Source organism: Phyllostomus hastatus, unplaced genomic scaffold (genome assembly GCF_019186645.2).
Source record: "Phyllostomus hastatus isolate PE091 unplaced genomic scaffold, TTU_PhHast_1.1 phas_contig_210, whole genome shotgun sequence".
NCBI lineage: Eukaryota > Metazoa > Chordata > Mammalia > Chiroptera > Phyllostomidae > Phyllostomus > Phyllostomus hastatus.
The window spans coordinates 11,409,595-11,430,816 of record NW_025333737.1 but is presented as its reverse complement, the minus strand read 5'-3'; the positions used below and the strand labels follow the sequence as shown (position 1 = coordinate 11,430,816).

The following is a 21,222-nucleotide window of genomic DNA, read 5'->3' as shown; positions in this document are numbered from 1 at the left end:
TTCCCTAAAGAACAAGATTTTGTTGGGTAGAATTGAGCATTGTAGTATCTAAGGTATTTTCACCTCCCAGAACTGTTCCCCTCCTAACCCTGCCTTGGGGGCAATACCATTGGAGAATGGAGTGATTTAGATAAGGACAGGTTGAAAACTTTTTCATTGGCCAGTTCTGCTACAAAGACATTCCTCTTTGGTGACAGCAGTAAGAAGTGGGATCTACGTCAGTAACCCTTGCAGCACCTGACACTTGCGGCTTGCCTGGAACCCTCAGAAGTATTTTACTGAATTGACCTGAATGTTGATAACACAATGTCCAAGCACATTATTATTCTCACCCTAAAGCAGAGCAGGGAGACCCCCCTAATTTGTCCTCCTTCCTCATACATTAGTGTTGTCAAGGCTCACTAGAATATTGCTACATAATTCATAGGGGGGAAAAAAACATGGGAAATAAGTGAGCCAGCGGCTGTGCCTCATGGGAACTCGCTCATGCACCCCTTTTGTAGCAGCCTCCCATGTTTAAGGGGAATGGAATCTGGCCTGTGAGGCTCTCCTTTGAAATGCGCTTTGTGACGTGTGGGAGTGCAGGCACATCAGGCTGTTTCTTTGGTTATGTGAGAAAAACCTCTATATCTCTCAAAGGAACTGGGCCCCTCTGACGTTGGCAAACTGCGAAATGAAAGCCATGGCATTTAGAAGTGATCACCCGCAAGCCTTGCTCTGTAGTATGAGCTCAGTGATCGCACAGATGGGAAAGGAAGGGGGCTCTAAACAGGAGCAGAAGTCCTGGGGCAGGGGGCACGCTCACAGCTGTCTCAGTGCTGCTGGGTTGGGTGGGGGAGGAAGGCTGCTTGCCTTCTGTACATGGGCAACGCTGTGATCCAGTCCTTCTGCCCTGCACTGTGTTATCTTGGGCAAATTGTTGGGTGACTCTGGCCCCCGGCTGAGCTGGATGAGGAGAAAGCCAGAAGGTTTTGCTCAAATCACTTGGGGGGCAAGAATTAATGTCAGAACACTTAGAGCTACAGCTGAGAGCTAATAAGATGCTAATGTAAGAATGAAGGGACTTCCTGGAGTTCTAAGAAATATTTCTGGGTGTTTTTATTTCCACAGTTATGGTTTCACTTTAATAAGGATTAGAAAAACAACTCACTCATCAAACTACTGATTTCATAGATACCATCGATTCCTTATGAAGTGGGTTAAAAAAATTCATTGGTTTACGTAAAAATGACACATGCAAATTATATGTGGAAATGGTTTAAAACAAAGGAGTGAAAATGTTTCTGGAATGAATAGTTTGATTCCTGCCATTCCCTCCTAGAACTGACTACACTGCCCACACTTAGCATGGACACCTCAGAAGCAGTGAGATCATTCCTGTGTCAAAAAGAAAGAACATGGAAGGAATCTCCAAGATTGTTTCAGAGCCTTTGTTAGATATTCAAAACACAGAACACTTCCTCTTTAAAATACTAAAAGCCAGTATTTATCATGGGCTTAGTTTACCAGGCACCATGCCAAAAGTTTTGTTTGTGTTGTTTCATCCAATCCTTCTAACAACCCTGGGAACGAAACCAACCATGGTCACCACTGTCCCATTCTACAGGTCGGGAAGTCGAGGCCCGGGGAACACGTTGCATAAGGCTAAGCAGTAGCGTCCACTGGATGTGAGCTCAAGCGGTCCAGCTCCCAGGCCTGCCCTCTTCTCCGTGCCCACCGTCTGGTTTTCTGTTGCACGTGGGTCACCGGCCAGCAGTGACCACGGAACGCTGTGGATGGCTCGACGATAAACACGCGAGAAAAAACAACACATGCACAGAGACAGACTAGTTTCTGTGGGGAAGTAGGGACAGAATGGCCACCCCCCCTAGTGGGGAGCGCACTGATTTACCATCCATACCTGCTTTTATTAGGCTCATTTTGCATAATAATTCAGGTAAAGTACAGTACTCATTAGGGGAAGTAAGGAACTATAGAAAACAAAGAACTCTGCCCGTCTATTGAGTTGGGGGTCAAAGAGCTGTAAGACTGAGGAACAAACTAACTTCCTCCTAAGACCCTTCTCATTCAACTGAGAGCATTCTAAACAAAGAAGGTTTCACAGTAATTTACATGTTCTTTCTTAGGCCTGATCACCCCGGGAAATCCGCACTTCTCAGTACCGAGCTGTACTACCCTGTCATTGTTTCAGGCTTAGGTGGAGCAAGGGAACTAGGTAACCAAGAGATAAGGAGATTTTCTCCCAGACGATGAGAACTCAGACTTTGTCAAAGCCGAGGAGTGAGGGTCCATCACCCCCTTTTGCTGCAGCCCCCCAAGTCCTTCTTTTGGGGGGCCTCCCAAAGTGATCGTGCCTGGCTTAGGTCGTTCCCCCGTGGGGAATCGTACCCGTCTTTGGCTAACCGACCAAGCTTTTGGGGGGTTCAGTCATGAATAAAGCAGCAGAAGCAGCATTCCTGCCAGGAAGATAAGCTTTTGTCTCCTTGCTGGCTTACAGTTCCAAGGGCGTTCCCTTAGCCTTAGCTAGGCGGGGGTTTCAGCCTCTGATACCAGTCAGGGCGGTTCCCAACAGTTTTCCGCAGCTCCCGTCACAAGGAATCCTGCTAGAGCTGTTGGGGACCTCTTTTTAATTTTTTTAAGACTTTATAATATTTTCACAGAAGTTTTAGGTTTAAAACAACATTGAGGGGGAGATACAGAGGTTTTCCATGTACCCCCAGCCCCCACAAGTGCCCAGCCTCCCTTATTATCAACATCATTCACTAAACTAGTAGATTTGTTCACAGTTGAAGAACTTATGCTGACACATCACAATCACCCAAATCCACAGTTTGTCTCAGGGCTCACTCTCGGTGTGGTCCAGTCTGTAGGTCTGGACAACTGTATCGTGACATGCTCCCATCATTATAATATCACACTGAGTATTTTCACTGCCCTAAAAATCCTCTGGGCCCAAGGTCCAGTACTTCTGCCGAGTGCCCGGGTGATGTTACCGTTCCTGCGATCCTTGGACCTCACTTTGAATAGAAAGACCAAGAACCTTCAGCTATTGCAGGAGGCACCTCTCTTGCCCTTGGCCGCGCTTGTGCTGTCTCCAAGGCATCCGGCTGAGTTCAGAGTGAGCATGAACTTGGATACAAACTCATGGCAGTGAAACAGCATATTTGGCAACGCCAGGGAAACTGATTCAGTGCACGTGTGTCCATGGGTTTCTCCCTTCCCTCCTTCGTTGGCTAAAAAGGGAGCATCTCCAGACGCTCTCAAAGAGAAAAGCGAACAGAGACATCATGGCCACAGAGCACAAGGCACAGCCTGTTCTTTTCAGGGAAACAGGGTTCCTAATTCACTTGGAGAGGGCTCAGTATTAGTCTTGGGCCTTGGGCTGCAAACTAGTTTTTCACTTTATGTAACATTTTGGCCCCTTCCCTAAGAAGTGTTTCGAAATTGTTTGATGTCCCTGCTCTGGGATGTCTATAAAGAGAAAACTTGTCCTTGCATATGAGGTGACCTGGCAGCGAAGCGTGGCCTGTCCCTTTTGCTATCCAGAAATCTCCCAAACTTGCGGCCTGTGACCAATGCTCCCTTGCTTCACATTCAACTGTATAAATGGTCACAGGCGTGAATCTCAGCCCAGGGGCTTGAGTGTACAAGAAAAATAACCAAGATTTTTGAAATTCAGTATAGCTTCTACTTCAAGCCCCACTTCAGCAGGGTGGTAAAAATTTCATTTCAGTTATTTTGAGGCTGCTTCCTGCTCTGGGACTGTATTTAAATGGTGGAGGAACTAGATGTCCCCTGAGCTTATTTACTCTTTAATGTAACCTGGTTATAAGGGCATTGGCTGGGCCATGTACCACCCAGTTTGGTCCTCTCTCATTGGCCCGAGCCTGTCACCATAGAGACTCCCTTGTTCCTGTTTGTATGGCTTTCTTCTTATTCAAGATGTTTTCCAAAAAATATTTATCTAAGTTGAGAGTCCTTTCCAGGCTGCTAACATTCTAGGCTTTTAAAACTTTAGAGCCAGGAAAATATTTCTTTTCCCCTTTGCTTCCTTCTTTACATCATACCCTGAACCAATAACCATAAAATAGCTTTGCTGTTAAAAATAGAAGAAGAGCCAAGAAACAGAGGCCATACGTAAATATTTGAAATACATTACCTTGCTACAAAATCTAACACCCAGATGAATTTCCCAGATGCAATTGGTGTAGATCTGAGTGTGTGTAGACACTTTCCCACCCTGTGCAGGTTTAAGAGATGCTGTTGTTCCCCTAGAAGCTACTCCTCATATATGTTCCCTATTCAGCTTTATCCATTCTCTGCCAAACAAGGATGGAGTTGGGAGGGGTGGGAGATTTGGAGCTGGAGAGAGAAGGAGAGCAACAGAACACACCTGAACACTTTGCTGGGTCATGGTTTTGAAAATGTGGCTCAACTGATGGCCACCCCATGTGAGTTTGTAGGGAGGTTGTAACTCAGTTGTTGAGATCATACTGCCAGCAAGTTCATTTCACTATGTCCTCTAGGGTCGTGGTGAAGACATCAGCTTTGGAGTGAGAAAACCTACTTTCAGTTCCTGACTCTGGCACTTCCTGTACTGCTGACCTTGGGCAAGCTACTCAGCCTCATCAATTTTTCCAATGAGAAAACAGGAATACATGGTAGGATGGTTAAAACATTTGAGTGAGATACTATAATGCATGTGAAGAGAAGGAATGCCTGACCTCTAACATACTTTATTTTGAGCATGTTGATTTAGCAAACCTAAGACCCTGGTTTTAATACTTAAGATTGGAGGCATGGCCACTTGTCAGGTATTCCCGAATGATTGTTTTGGGAAGACTAGTTCAACTGTACATGTCCAATAACAACTGGACTCATCCAAAAACCAAGACACATGGTTTGGAATTGGCCAAGGAAAGGGTATTTTCATGCTAAACACAGTGCTGCTGTACATCAACTGAGGATACTCCCAAGTTGCAAAGCTCCAGGCAGGTTTTCATAAGCCCGTGGGCAGAGACTGATACCACCTGCAGGCCTCTACACCGAACCTTATCGTTGGAGAGTTCATGAACATGGAGACAACTCAGCCCGTTGTCACCTAGTGTGATTCCTGGGCCTCTGTGCCAACCGTGCACGATCCTTTTATCTAGGAACCTAAGCTTAAGAATGGGAAGCATCTACCAGCCTCTGAGTTCCAACTGAAGATTGGCTGTCTATTGTGTCACCCAGCTAACCCCGTGAGGTGTCTCCATGGAGCCTCTCTTCCCATCTGCAGACTCTCCTTCGCCACTTACACGTTTCCCTCATTCTCTCTTCCACCTTTGCTTTGAAGTTTTATTTATAACGACAACAACAACAACAAAAGCTGGAAATAACCCAGATGTCCATTGAACAGTGAATGGACAGACTGTAATATATCCATTCAGTGGAACCCTCCAGCAATAAAAAAACCCCAAACTATTGATACATACAATGACGTGGCTGTATCACAAAAGGCTATGATGCACGAAAGAAGGCCAAGTGACTACTGTATGGTTGTATCTGTATGAAATTCTATAGCAGACGGAAAGCACTCTACGGTTCCAGAAAGCAGTCTGTTGGTAGCCTGGGGCTTCGGGGAGAGACAGACAACTTTTTGGAGTGAAGGAAATGCACTGTATCTGAACTGTGGTGTTTTTCAAAACTCACTGAACTGTCTATTAAAGTATGTGCATTTTATGATATCTAATTCTAACCAAATAGAATTGATTTAAAAAGAAAAAATCAATAGCAAAAAATTAAGAAATATACTTCTAAATAAACAATAGGAAAAAGAGGCTATACGAATATAGTGGTAAGAATCACTTAAAAAAAAACACTGCCCACATGAAATGTGCTTCCTAGTGGAATTCTAGAGTAAATTTTAATGGAAAATAAGATTGTTTCCAAATTTTCACTGTTATTGTTAAAGTTGAGCAAAAGTCAGAGGAATGTGAATTGGAGAAGAGAGGTGCTCCTAACTTTCCAAATGGTTGAGCCACAGATAAACCGTAGTTCGAAATGGAAAGACTCTCTTACCCTACTCGCTTTGAAGCACCTGCGCCTCTCCCTGAGGTCGTAGCTCTGTCAGAACAGGCACATCATAGATCCCCGTTAACTCTTTACATTTCTCTCACGGATCCTGGCTTCCAGGAAGTGAGAAGAGGGAATATTTGGTTCAGCTTCTAATAAGAAGCTATTGACCCTTGGGGAGAAGAAGGCTTGGAGGCAGGGTGGCAAAACTGCCATCCTCTGCCCAGGACAAATGTCCACTGTAATTATTCTGCTTCTTTAAAATGTGTCTATCCCTACATTTATGATTGTAAAGAACATGCAGCAACGGGGAAAACACTCATGATATCTTATTCATTAAAAAAACAAAGCATGTTACAAAATCAGATAGACACCTTCCTAACAACTTGAACTGAAACAGATGCATGAGGAAAAGAATGGGGAAAATGCACCAAATTCCTAACACCAGTAGTGCTAGGCTAGGCTCATAGGATTTGGGGTGATATATATTTTTTATAAAAGTAGAGAAACCACCAGCAGGCCAATTCTGTGCAAAGGCAGGACCCACTTGGCTTCCTCCATTGCAGAAATGTCTGTGAGAGAGACACGGTGGGAGGGGAGACTGGGCTGGCCTTAGGCTGGCTGGGAGGACTGAGGCTCATCACTTGTTTTCCACCTTTGAGTGCACAATCTAATAACAGGGGGCACCAAGGAGTCACCCTTTTTGGCCTCGAGTCTGTGAGGAGAGGCACCCAGAGCTCTGGTTCCCTAAGTCCTGTCTCATTGACCTGCCATGACCTAGAGATTTCTGGGCTGTGTCTGGGAAGGAGGTTCCAGTTCTGGCTGGAAAAATGGGAGGAGCACTTCCTCACAAGGGAGCAAAGGAGCATTGTCTCCTTAGATAACTTCTTGCCCGGAACCAAGAAGGAAATCATCAAGATGGTATGACCTGATAATTCAGGCTGCCTGCTCTGAGTCTCCTCTCCCCACCAGCTCCATGGAAGGAATGTGGCTTTCGGAGTCAAACATACCAAGGGGGAGGACCGCTTGACCTTGTGCAAGTTACTGACCTTCATTGAGCCTTATTTTCCTCATTGGAAAAGGGGGCAGGGGAGAAGAACCATCTATCTGAATTACTTAGACTTCTTTTGTTACAAATATTGGAACCTCACTCAAGCCAACTCCAGCAAAACACCAGGGAATTTGTTTTTTTAAAGACTGTTGGAGCGTCTCATGTAAGTTAAAAAGAAAAGGAACCAGGAGCAGGAAAACCGTCAGAAACCCAGAAACAATGATTCTTCTTTCTCTTCTATTTTGCTTTTGCCAGTTTCTTCATTCGTCTCCAACCCCACCCTCCAGGCTGTGGCTTCAGCTACTCATTGGGGAGGTTGCTAGGATAGGGAGGCTGACACATAAACTTGGCTGTGAAAGTCATTATTTGAAGATACTTGTTTGGGGACTTTACATATTGGTGACATAGGCCTCCCCCCCACCCCCCTGCCACACACACACACATTGGTTCTCATATTGACGAAGGGCCACATGTCACACAGCTTCTGCTGGGTGTTTGGTGGCTGTAAAAAACCTGCCTCCAGCGCACCATGTTCTCCGTTGTATCCAAGGGCACAGTGGGCCTGGGAAGTGATTTGTCTCATCCTCTGCGTGCTGTTCTGTCCACTTTTTCTGCATGCTGTTTTGCCAGCCACAGGCTTGTTTTATTGGCTTATAAAATTTCAACAGATGGTGGAAAGTGGGGAGTGTGGAAAAGAAAGCCTACTATTGTTTTTTTTTTTTAAACTTGCACAACAGTGGGGGAAAATTGTTCATGACGCATACTAATGTTTTGTGAATTTCTCTTCCTCTTTGTTTATTGCATGATTACAAAGAGATTGACCAGGGACAAGGAGGGAGGAAGGGAGAGAGGGAGAGGAACCAAAGTCAGAAATTGGTAACGAGTTTTGATTTGAGTTTCACCTCTACTGTTAAATTCTATCCTGTGAGTTTGGATAGGAGTCGATGGAAGACAAAATACTATTTTTAATGACCGTAAAGAGGAAGGTCGTTGTACCATTTCAGGGTTAAAGTTTATAGCATCAGTCAATAGAGTGGCTGACCTTTTCCAGGTTCCTAGAAGAGACACTCTGATTAGATCAGCTTAGGCAAACTGCCACTTTCTAGACCAATCAGCTGTGTCCAGGGAGTGGCGTCACGGCACACAGATGGCTTCCGGAGGTCCACAGCTCTGGCTAGAGGGCACGAGGGCAGGGTCTCGGGATACTGAACCTACACTCTGACCAGGGTCCACCACACGTCCTCAGGAGGTGAACTGAAGATTAGATTTGTGTTAAAAACCCAGCACCATGTCACAGACTGAAACAAAACAAGCATTTGTTTTCTTTTCTGAAACAGAGCCCTGTTTCCTGCCGGCTCAGGATGAGTTCACTGTTCCGGTTACTCTTGGCTCTGCTGATGTGTCTATGGCAGGGATAAGTAAAGTAAGTGTTTCTAAGAACCTGAAGAAACTGTTTCCTGAAGGAAGCTATTAGCTGTCACAAGTACCTTTCAATTTTCATTCTATTGAATAAAATACTCAGTCCTGAAATACTCCAGGCGCATATGAGCTAATGAGCGACCTCTTAGGTGATGCCATTAATCCTCACGGCAGTCCTTCAGAAGGGCAGGCGTTATTAGTCTCATTTTGCAAACGTGTTAATTGGAGATCAGGGAGGTTAAATGACTTGTTCAAGGTGATGTGAATTGTGGGTGCACTTTAACTTAAGTCATCTAATTCCTAGCTTAACGTCGTTTTCCTTAGAGTGTGAGGTCATTTTAGGGACCTCACACTCTCCTGTCTAGCTGGAGATATTTACTCCCGTGAACTTGGTGTTTGATGGAGGCTTGGGAAGGTTGGTTCACTTCATAAGCACTGTCAGGCACAGGCTGGGCATGGGCTCTGCGCCCAGAGAGCTCTCAGAGCAGTGGCACAGCTACGATATTGTTAAATGAATAGTTATGAGGTTGTTTAGTTGCTTTCACCCTAAATCCTATGTAGAAAATGTACAGGGTCAGGGGGAAGTGGTGAAATAGGCCAGAGAGAAAGAGAACTTAAAAAGCTTCCTGCCCTTAACCAAGAATTCTACTTTAAGATGTTTCTAATTTTTTTTTTTTGCCATTAAAACAATTCTGAAGTGAACATTTTCTTATTCCTATCCTTGCAGTACTGGTACTGGTATTTTCGGAAGATAGCATCTTAGATGTGGAATTTCTGATTCCAAGGGTATGGACATTAATTAGTTAATTGATTACCTAGTGTTTATTGGGTGGCAATCATATCAGCAGTGTATAAGAGTGTCTGATTTTGCCTTCTGGCAAATAGTGGGTTTTATCCATATTTGCTAAATATTTGCTGTAATATCTATTATCTTTTTAGAGTTTAAATGAGGTTTAGCATATTTTCATATATGCTCATGATTTGTATTTTTTTTTCCCCTTGGAGTCTGGTCTTACCCTTCACCTGGTTTCATTTGTTTGTTTTCTATTGAGGTGTTTGCCCATTTCACATTGACTTGCAGTCACTCTACATTCTGGATATTATTTTTAATCTATTACACTTGCTGAAAATATTTTCTCTCAGGCTGTTACGGTTTGTTTTGAACTCTGTTGCGGTGTCTTTGTGGCACAGACTTTCCACTTCTGTGTTGTCACAGCTGTCAGAGCTTTTCGTTTATGCCCTCTCCGTGGTATGCCGTGCTGAGGAAGGCTTGCTTAGCCTTAAAACTAGGAAAGTATTTTCCTACATTCTTCTAATGCTTTTGTTGCTTCATGGTTCATCTTTTGATGTTTAACCCCTCTGGAATTTGTTTTGTATATGGCATGAGGGAGAGATCTAACTCTTTTTTCAAAATAGGAAGACTCATCACAACTGTTGAATATTGCTTCTTTTCCCCTCCACCTTGAAACTGCGCCATCATATACCATATGCCCACATATTTATTCCTCTGTATTTGGGCTGAAAAGAATTAATTCTAATCTATAATGGTCACCATATCAATATTACTTATCTAGATGTGCAGTTTCCCAATATGGAAATTAAACTAATTTTCCTGCAAGGAACAGTTCCTCCAGACTCGGATTATTCTTTTGCCCCTCATACCTTCCACCCTTGAGGCTGATTTTCTTTCTTCTGTTGCACATTATTCTGTGTTATCCCTGGAACATTTCACCATGTGAATAGACTGGATTTCCTCAACAAATGGAGGCAAGTCTGGTAGCCTTTCTTTTGCACACTCCCCAACAGCATTAGGTTGCATGTGGAGCACTGAACTCAGCCAGTTTCAGGACACGTTGCCTTTCCGTTGTGCTCTAGGGCTTGTTCTTGTTTGCTTCCAGGAGACATCTCCATCTCCTGGACTCTTAAGAGTGGGAAGAAGTCACAGGTCATCGGAGTCACATACAGGGTCTCAGGTCCCACCCCTAAACTTTCTGATTTGTTGGTTTGAGGGTTAACCTTAGAATCAGCACTCTCAAAAAACCAGGCCTTTGCTCTCCCTGCAGGCTAGTCTCTGACTTGTAAATAAGATGAGAGCTGGGCAACCAGAGCTGTGAGAACAAAACATCTGGGCAGCCAATGATTCTCTGGGGCTGCTGTGTCTAGTTTCACAATAAGAGATGCTACAAAGGAGCTCTTGAGTCGGTTTACTCCAAAGGCCACTTGGACATTGACTTCAATGAAACAAGCTGGAGGTATCTTCCTAAAACTAGCCAGTAAAACAAAACAAAACAAAACAAAACAAAACAAAATAAAGTAAAATAAAGTAAAATAAAATAAGGAAAATCCAAAAACACTAGATCATAAATATCTGTTGAGGGTCTTGCGTCCTTTCAGAATAAATGGGGATTACTCATTAACCTCTCCCCCAACTTCTCTCTTTTCTAAAGACATTATCAGAAGGAAGATTTCAATGCTAACATCAGTCAGTTGCCGTGGAAGCTGACCCAGAATGAACCATTGCTTCTTCCTACCATCTCTTCTGGAAATTATTGAGAGCTAGATGCCAGAGACTACAATTTGGGAGAATGCCAGGAGTTTGTTTATTCTGATCTGCTTCCTTAGAGATGCAAATGCATAAAGGAGTTATGAGCATGATGGTTGGAATCATAATATATGAGCCTGCCATTTCTATATCAAGGCCTAATGGGTCTTGCTAAAAAAAAAGAAACAACCCCCCCCAAAAAAAAACAGAGAGAGACAAATGGGTACTCTGTCTGTCAAGAGAAGAGATTTCAAGAACTTTTACTTCTTATAATTGAAGTCCGGACTGAACAACTAGTTCATATATAAAGGATTCTATTTCTCAAAGCCAACACATATGCAAAAGGTACCCTGTCTCAGTATAGACAGACACACAAATGCACACACGTGAGTGTTCATCTTCCTGGTTGAGAGACAGCTGCTACACCTAAAACTGTGTTCCTGGTGTAGGCAGGAAGACAGTGGAAGGGCAAAAGGTAGAGAGTCAAGACAGTCCAGTCTGTCCTTAAAAAGGGCTCTCCTGGAACCCCTGCCCAGCCACTTCCCCTTCCACATCAGCGGTCAGCTCCAGCAGCAGGGTAGCTGGGGATATGAGCATCACAGTTGGGCATAAGTCTACCTCTGGCAAAACTAAGACTCTGTTGGTCTGTGAAAGGAAAGAATGAATACTCATACCGGCGTGCCTCACTTTTATCACACTTTGCGTTGTTGCCCTTTGCAAATATTGCTTTTTTTTTTTTTACAGGTTGAAGGTTTGTGGCAACCGTCACTGAGCAAGTTTATCGGCGCCAAAAAGATGACGACTCCCTGAAGGCCCAGAGGATGGTTAACACAGTTAAGTAATGAAGTGTTGTTTCATTAATGTGTGTACATTGTTCTTTTAGACACAGTGCGATGGCACACTTTATAGACTGCAGAACTGAGGAAGCATATGTCCTGAAAACCAAAACATTTGTGTGGTTCGCTTTATTGCAGCACTTGCCTTACGGTGCTACTCACGTAACTGCGGTGGCCGGGAACGCAGTCCGCAGTATCTCCGAGGTCTGCCTGCAGTTAGGTAGCAATGCCTGTCTTGGCACACCTCCAGAATATTTCCCGGAGCTACGCACTTTCCTGGCTTTCCAGCCCCCGCATCTGTGTTATAGCGCAATCCACTATCACCTGGATTCCCTTCAAATGGGTCTCCCTACACAGAAAATGCTTCTCTCTTTTAAAAGTATTTAGCTTTATGTTGCTCTGCTGCTTAAGACTTTAATGACTACCTATTTGCATTAGAATACAAGCCACTTATTTTTCTAAGATCCAAAAGGCCCACATAGTTGGGTACCTCCCACTGAATTTTGTCTTTTCTTCCTCCTTGGTTAGCCCAGGCCTGTTGGCCTCCCTGTAGTAATTTAAGCAGGCCATAATCTTTCCAGTAGCAGGGACTATATACTTGTTTTTCTTTCTGCTTGGCATCGCTGTCTCAAGTTTTTGTTCAAACTTTTTAGACTGCCCCATCCAGAACACTTTGACGTGTCCAGTTAGCTTTTGCAGTGAAACACGAACCCGGCAGCTGCTGTGGAAGAATTTTGTAAGTGTAATTAATGCCCATGGTCAATTTAAAGACAGGAAGTTTATCCTAAACAATCCAGTAAATAATGCCCGATTCAATCATCTAACGGGTTTAAGAGCAGAACTGAGACTCCCATGAAAAGGAACCCTGGCCCTGGCCAGGTGGCTCAGCATTGTCCTGTACACCAAAATGTTGTGGGTTTGATCCCTGGTCAGGGCACACACCTAAGTTTCAGGTTGATCCCCAGTCGAGGCATATAGGGGAAACAACTGATGGATGTCTCTCTCTCGCTCTCTCTCTCTCTCATACACACACACACACACACACACATACACACATCAGTAAATGTACCCTCTGGTTGAGGATTAAAAAGAAATCCGGTCTGTGGATAGCAGCCTCCACCCTTGCGCAGATGACCAGCCTGCCCTTGCCGACTGGCTGCCCTGTGGGGTTGTTGCGGAAAATAACTCACACGCGGGAGAGATGGCGGAGCACGATCCTTTATTAGGCTCTCGGGCTCAGAGGAGAAACCCAAATTCTGAGCCCCGAACTTTGAACTCTCAGGGTCTAAATAGCCCCGGGCTTCCTGCCTAGGTGTCGAAGCAAGGTTACAGAAGCCCAAATGCGGAATTTAGATCTAGTTACCTTATTTGGCTAGGACAAAGAACAAAGCACAGGGGCTCCACACGGAAGCACAGGAGCTCAACACGGCGGTTGCCCGTCACAGGGTTGGGACTTGCCTCGCCAGGCCCCACAGTCGTGTCAGCCGATTCCCTGCAATGAGCGTCCTGACCTGTATCTGCTCCTGGTCCCGCTTCTCTGGGCGACTCTGGCTCATGCAGCCCTCTCCCACCTCCGGGTCTCTTCATCACACAACCCCATTTGTGTCCTCGAAAGCGTGGGGTCCTGTCTGAAATTAGAAAATAGGGTGTATTGAGATATGAATAAAGTCTCATTAACTGCCCCAGGCTCAGGCTCCTCTCCTCTGTGCTTCCAAATTTGAAATTATTCTTATTCCCCAAATTAAAAACACAAATTCTTGTAGAATTAATTTATCAGTTGGTGGACTGAATGGATAGTAAACAGCATTTAAATTATTGGTAAATGTCGATGCCTCTTTTGCTGGTAAAACAAAATGTTCACTATTCCATATTGTTATTGTTATTTTTCCCCAAACCAATCTGTTGGTTGTGGATATTGAAAATTCTATAACTGATGGTGGCCATTATTGTGCTATTATTTTAATGTTTACGGTTATTGATAATTTTAAATGCTTCTCTGTTACGTAACAATATTATCTAAACTTTTTATTATCTGCCGGTGCTAAGCTCAATACAAAGAAAAATGTGTCTTAGAAAAATCCATCGCTGGCATGAAGCCAGGTGCAGTGAAATGCTCCGCAGGCTGCGATATGCAGGAAATGCAGCTTACAAGACTGCTCCCTGTAAACCACGAGTGCTTGTGTTGAGAGAAACAGAACGCAGAGCAGCACTTTGCTGTGGGTACAGCTTAGGTTCACAAACAGCTCTCTCACTGGACACAGTAGTGGGGAAAATTAAAAATAAAACCGATGACTACACACCTGTAAGAACGAAATTGCTTGTAGCTTTCTGTGTTTGGAGAGCATATCTGCCAAACTTTCTTCTACATGTTGCTACAGGACAATTGGTCCTAAGATGTAGGAATTGAAGAATCACATTCCTTGCATGAAACGGGACAGCCTCTGGCTGGAAAGGCCCATCTGAGCTGGGGAGGACGAGGGGCAGGAAGGCTGAGTGGGCTGGTGAAGCGGCGAGTGGTGTAGCTCGGTGGGAGCACCGAGCAGAGGACACTGAGGCTGGGAAGGATTTAGGAGCATCCGCAGAAAGTCTCCCATTCCCAGACAAAGCACTGATGCTTAGTTTGGGAGGCAGTAGGAGGGTAACTGCAAAGTTTTTGAGCAGGGCAGTGATACTATACCTGACTTTGTAGGTGTGCTCCTCAAACCTGAGTATTAAGTGAATGACCGAGCAACTGTCTATTGGAAGTCACCAGTACCTCTACAGGGCAGACATTACGGGAGACGTATCCAGGTCCGAGATGCAGCAGAGGTGTGCTCCTGAAATTCCCCTGTCTGCCAAGGTGAAGTGCGTTATCTCCCTCTCCACCCCACACCTGCTTCCACAGAGCGAGCAACGACAGGGGCTTGCTCTCGATCCCTGGGATCTCAGGATTCTGAGGAACCAGGAAAAATGTCTCTGAAACACATTTGGTCCATATAAATGAGGACTCATTTTTTTCTTCTAATAAGGGTTTGCTGCTGGCAGAGTCACACAGCTGTTTCCTAAATCAAAGCATATTTTTTAGATTATTTTTTATGGATGGCATTGGGGTAATTGCTTCTGTTAAACATCTGTTCTATAATTAGAAAACAAACTATTCTTTGCCCCAGTGGAGTATAATTACTTTTGGGTACCAGAGGGAAAGTTTTAGGGACATCATCAAAATTCAATGAGGATTGTTTGCAGTAGAGTTTTTCTATCTCTTTCTAAATTAGCTAAGAGACTATAAAATCTGTGTTTATTAGTATTTTATAGGCTGTAATAGAATAAAGCAAAACTCCCAAATCTGTAAAAGGGTTTTTTACTACAAATGACTCCAGTGAATTACACTCCAGCAATTCAAAGGAATTTCATTTTGAAAAAAAGAGAGGGCCTGTCAGAGTTAGGGGTCTTTCCAGGCCAGCCCCTAAATAGTTATAATTCTAGGGCATCATTCACACCCTTAAGTTTAAGTTCTGCATTTGAAAAAAAATGACTATTATGGATGCCCTGGGCTTGCTCTGATTTGCTCCTCATGACTCTGTACTGTGGACCTTGGCAGGATCCCACACATCCTGAGAGAATGGCACCATGACATCTGGTTGTCAACCTCGTGCTCTGCTTCCCAGTATGTCACTTCCGTCGTACCTGCCACTACACACCTGTACACCCTGAATTCTCCATTATCTGTGGTTCTCCCCACATCACACCCAAGCCCTGATCTTACTCTTTTCCTTTGTTTTCCATAGAACGAGCTTCCTTGAGCTCCCCCATCCCAACCCTGCTGTGATTTCATCAGTTTCCCACCTTCATCCCCATTGCATTTCTCACTGCCACCTGGCAAGTTTCCCAAAGTCGACGCCTTCCTGGAGCTAGTCTAACAAGTGTAAGGTCATTTGTTCTCCTTTCTTTACTCGCCAAGCTCCTTGTCCTGTGCAGGCCCCTCTTCCTCTGACCAGGAAGATTGCTCCTCCCTACAGCTCCGTCCCATGCTCTTTCCTCACTCTGCAACCCTTTCCCAGGTGACTTCATCCTAGCCCTTTGGTTACTGTCTGTTTGTTGTAAACGTGCAGTCCAAACATTGGTCCAGCTCAGTCTTCGAAGCTCCAGGTCCATGGAGCCAACCACTGAATGTCTCCTCTTCCATGTTGTATTAGTTTTCCAGGGCCTCCGCAATGAGCTCCTACAGGCTGGGTGGCTGAAAACAGCAGAAATGGCTAGATAACAGGGAAATGGGAATTACTCTTATTGGTGAAGGCAATAGTGTTTTATCTAGCATAGCAACTGTTAGAAATGAGCTCTCATTGGAGAGATGAAGGTATTCAGGTTTTGTGTTTGGCTGAAATGTTTTGGAGACAGACACCTCTTACCTTCATGACCAGGGAATGAAAAGCTTGCAGGGTATAGCCTGTACTCTTCAAGTGGGCCTCTGAGGCTGGGTCAGTGAGTGATCTTGTGTTCAGCCTGTGACATATCTGGTTTCCAGAATCAGACTGGGAGTAACTGAATCCTGCTTCTGGAATGTTGCTGTTTTTCTTGACTAAGCCTTTCCAATAGAGGTGGTGTTCATAGCTCCCAAAAGACAGAGAACTGGGAATTCATTCTTATCTACAGAACCAATTGTATGCAGTGTTTGTGTCAGTTTATCAATTAATGTTCGTTGAACAAATGTTCATGTAACAGGGAGAATTTGGTCTGAGATTTTCTTTCTTTATAAACTGCCAGGAAGGTTAGGAGAGAATAGCTAAAACTTCCCGCTTCTAAACATTTTTTTTTTAGTAGCTACCATTATCTACAAAAAGAACTCACAAGGTGCGCATGACTCCTAGGCCAGCTCACAACATTAAGCTCATGTAGAAATAATAGACCAATTCATTCATCAATTTATACATTGAAAAATTAGACTTCAGATTCACAAGCACAAAGTCCTTTATCTGGACAACTTCAATTTGTTGTTCTGAAGGAAAACTTCTTTTAAGCCTCAGGAAATACCTAGGAGAAGGTGGAAGAAGAGTAATTCAAACATTTGGGTCCAAGAGAACAAGGACTCGGATGCCCACTCTGGGGAGACACCATGCAGAGACTGGCGAGATGCAGGCCCCTGGAATGCAGTGGCCAGGAGGGAAAGACTTTGGTTGGGAAAAACATGTCCCATTGCAATTATCTCTGCCCATAAGGATTTGTGCCTTATTTCCTTCTCTTAAATCAAGACCAGACCAGGCCCAAATGCCAGGGAGTTCATAACAGCAGTGACCTACCGATTAGTAAGACAGTAGAATTAAGGACAGACTCATCCGGCCTAAGGAAACAGTAGCTAAAGATTCAAGCCCAGCCTGTCATTGTCTTTCCTTCAGCATTTCCTTTAGTCTGAGATGCGAGGTCAGCATCTAGGGGACCAAAAGGCAAGCAGCACAGCACCCACGGGGGGAGATTTTGTTTGGGGCTGAACATTGTCTTGACTCACCGAATATTTATCTCAGTATTTCAACCTCTGGAAGGGGTAGTGGTAAGAAAGGGAGGTGGATAAATGAAGGAAGAGTATATGTTCCTCTCACCCTTCCCCACTTTCGATTTTAAATGTTACTAAACTGATTTCATATTGACTTCCCCTTACTCCAAGGCAAACTGTTCTATTTCTTTTTAAAAAATGTTTATTTATTTATTTTTAGAGTGAGGGGAAGGGAGGGAGAGCAACCTCAATCAGTTGTGTCTCATATATACCTCGACCAGGGACCAAACCCATAGCCCCGGCTTGTGCCCTAACTGGAAATCAATCTGTGACCTTCTGCTTTGTGGGACGACACCCGACCAAATGAGCTACACCAGTCAGGACCAAACTGCTCTATTTCTTATTCAGTCTTTACAACGTACTGATCTGTGACACACTTCGGAGTAAGTGGTGTTGGCAATGTCGGGACCGGGGGAAGGTAAGAATTAAAAAGAGACTGGCCAGCCCAGAACAGAAGGAGGTAGGGGCAGTGTAAATAAGTTTGATAGACAGAAACAGAACAAAATAAAGCAAACAAACACCAGCTGGCCAACCTTCCTGAAGGCTGTGACTGATCACTTTCCAGAGGCTAAATTCTCCATCTCAGCAAGATGCCCAGAGAAGTAAGACGTGAGAGTGGGTCCAGGCTGGAGACGAAGCAGCTGGGTGATAGCGTGATTATGTGATAAATGACGCATACGCTGGCCCTTCTCTGCTCCCGCGTCTGTGGCGGGTCAGTCGACCTCTTCACACGTGGCATGCTGGCTCTGGAAATCTGAGCACCTTCCAAGCCTTGAAGGTATTTCCAGAGTCTGGTGATCCCAGACTAACTTTTAAAAGAATGAATTCCAAAAATGTTCTAAACAAACAGCTAGAACAGGAACAGAATCACAGAAATGGAGATCACATGGAGGGTTATCAGTGGGGAGGGGTGAGGAGGAGAATGGGGGGAAAGGTACAGGAAATAAGAGGCATAAATGGTAGGTACAAAATAGACAGGGGGAGGTTAAGAATAATATGGGAAATGGGGAAGCCAAAGAACTTACATGTTCAACCCATGGACATGAACTAAGGTGGGGAATAATGGTGGAAGGGGAGGTACAGGGCACAGGGGACTAAAGGAGAGGAAAAATGGGACAACTGTAATAGCATTATCAATAATATATACTTAAAAAAATAAAAGAATGAATTCTAGACCCAGAGGGGACCTTAAAGGAGATTCATTGCAAGCCGCCTTCTCACTGTGCATGAGGACAAACTGAGGCCCTGCAGAGGGAACGTGACTGACCCACGGTGACCATCCCCGAGGACACAGGCCCCGCTCACCCCTGTCTCCTCAGGGAAACAGCGTAGTTTCAAGTCAAGTCCTTCCTACATTGAACACAATGGCAGTTTGCTTCTCTGAAACTTCTAGAAGAGTTTTCAGCTCCTTTGCACTCAGGAGAAGGTCAGGATGATCTAGTTTCTTCTATATGTGCAGAAACTCAGGGCAACCACGTTAAAATTTTTTATTGTGGTAAAATACACATACCATAAAATTCCCCATAGGGACCATTTCTAAGTGTACGGTTTGGTAGCATTACGTACACTTACATTGTTGTGTGACTGTCACCAGCACCCGTCTCAAGAACTTCATCCTGTGACACAGGAACTCTGTGCCCACTGCACACTAACTCCCCGCTTCCTCTGCCCAGCCCCCGCCACCTCCATTTACTTTTGTCTTTCTGGTTTCTGTCTTACCGTTTGTCTTTCTGCTCCAGGGGGTCTCACGGACGTGGACTCTGCCACGTTTGTTCTCTCATAACCAGTTTATTCCACTTAGCACAATTTCATCCAGGTTAATAAAGCCTATGTCAGAACTTCCTTCCTTTTGAAGTCTGAATAATATTCCATGGTGTCTGTGAGCTGCATTCTCTCGTCTGTCCATCCTGGCGGACACGCGGGTTGCGTCTCCACTTTAGCTGTCGCGAATAACACTGCTCTGTACACACCTAAGTATCTCTTTCAGACTCTGCTTTCAATTCACTGGATACACACCCAGAAGTGGAATTGCTTGATCGGACAGTAACTCTATTTTTAGTTTTGTAAGGAAATGCCTTACTACTTTCCAAGGTGGCTGCACCATCTTACGTTCCCACCAAGGCTGGAATTCACAAAGGTTGAAGTTTCTCTGCATTTTTGCTAATATTTGTTCTTTTCTTTTCTTTTCTCTCTCTCTCTTTTTTTTTTAAAAAAAGAGTATCCCTCCTAGTGGATGTGAGATGGAGAGCAACTACATTTTAAAGCAAATTTGTTCTCAGTTGGACAACCTTATGATAGTATTTCACCCATGTGAATGTAAGTAAGGCTGTTTCCCCATTAGTATTCGGTTATGATGGTGTTGTTACGTGAGGACCAGACAGGCAGGTCCAAGCAGAAGGGCTTGGTCGGGCCACGAGAAAACTGAGAAGAACCCAGCACAGTGCTTCCTGAGGGGGCGAGAGAAGCGAGGGCAAGTGGGGACAAGGCCCAGCTGAGTCGGTGAATGCCAGGCTTGTCAAATTACACCTCTTGGACCAAGATCCTTATTAAGGACCTGCACCTCGGAGACATTGTGGCCACCGAGGTGCATCGTTAGGGTAGACTGGGCATGATAATAGTAATTGAAATAAAGTTAAAAGAACGGTCTAAATTAGAACAGGTACTCCCGTTTCCACTTCTCTTGCGGAGACTCTGTGGGTTGAAGAAAACTCACCCCAGGACTCATGGGCAAAACAGTCTTCGGGAGGAGCACGTTATGAGTCCGTGAGCGAGGTTTGGAAACGTTTGCACATCCCCTGGTGTCAAGGGCTCTATTGTTTCCTTCCAAGTCATTTCATTACAGAACAATTTCAGCAGCAGCTTGGTCTGCCCTGTGACTCAGTCATGTTCTGCTAGGGCTTTTCATCATCTGCAGCTGCGTCCCTTCCAGCACGGTCATTGCTGCCCAGCTACACGGCTTCCTGCAGCGGGGAGTTTCACAAGGACCCTCTTGGGGAGTCTCAGGTGGAGGACGGACCACTGTTTCTGCACTTGTCCCTAGCTGTGCTCCTGTAGCCTTTCCCATAGTCTATACCCAGCGGGGTGACGATGAGACAGCTTCATGGGAGAAAAGGAGGAGGGAAGCGTCATTTCCCCGCTGTACTTCATAATCCCCAGCAGAGGAAATGCATGGCAGAGGTGTGGGAGTTTGGCTGACTTGTGGCAAAAAATAAACGTGGTTTCCTGTCTGCCTCTTATTTTCATTCCTAGGTGGTGAGGAGTTGCTGGCTCTTCCTGTCAGAACCAACATTTTCTGCAGTCAAGGAAGGTGTCATTGAAGGGCCAACACCAGTACCTGCAGCCTTCCAGAAATTCTCACCTCTCACTCATTAGTATCATTCCTTAAAGTAATATTGAGTGTTTTAAATTGGGCTAAATCATTGCGCTACATGAAGTGTTGGAAGGTTGACACCTTGAAGCATGATAACTTTTTCATATGTCTGATTAGTTTAAAACAATTACAAGTTCAGAGAATACTTAGTTGTCTGTCTGTTCACCTATATACACCCATAACCATCTATCCATCTATCCACATCCACCCATATCCATCTGTCCACCCATCCATCCATCCTTGAGGTGCCTCTTTACTCCTAGCTAATTTCATCAACTCTAACAGTGATCTTATATGGTCCTGTGACATCTAATAATTCCATATGTATATATCAGCTTTTCTAGTGTGACTGTAGCCTCCTGAGTGGAGGGACAACATCTAATACTTAAAATGTCAGGAGAGCATAGAGCAAAAAGCCAGGTA

General features: G+C 44.5%; 1 long non-coding RNA gene across 2 annotated transcripts; it reads left to right on the top strand.

Annotated features, from left to right (window-relative positions):
- The first annotated feature begins 8,234 nt into the window (after nt 1-8,234).
- On the top strand, nt 8,235-20,932 carry LOC123817561. 2 transcript variants are annotated; one of them, XR_006785453.1, is made up of 7 exons: nt 8,235-8,354; nt 8,443-8,528; nt 11,811-11,899; nt 12,556-12,638; nt 14,592-14,741; nt 19,646-19,745; nt 20,679-20,932. It is a non-coding gene; the product is annotated as an uncharacterized LOC123817561 (long non-coding RNA). The 2 variants fall into 2 exon arrangements; XR_006785454.1 differs by lacking the exons at nt 12,556-12,638; nt 14,592-14,741.
- Nucleotides 20,933-21,222: the final 290 nt, after the last annotated feature.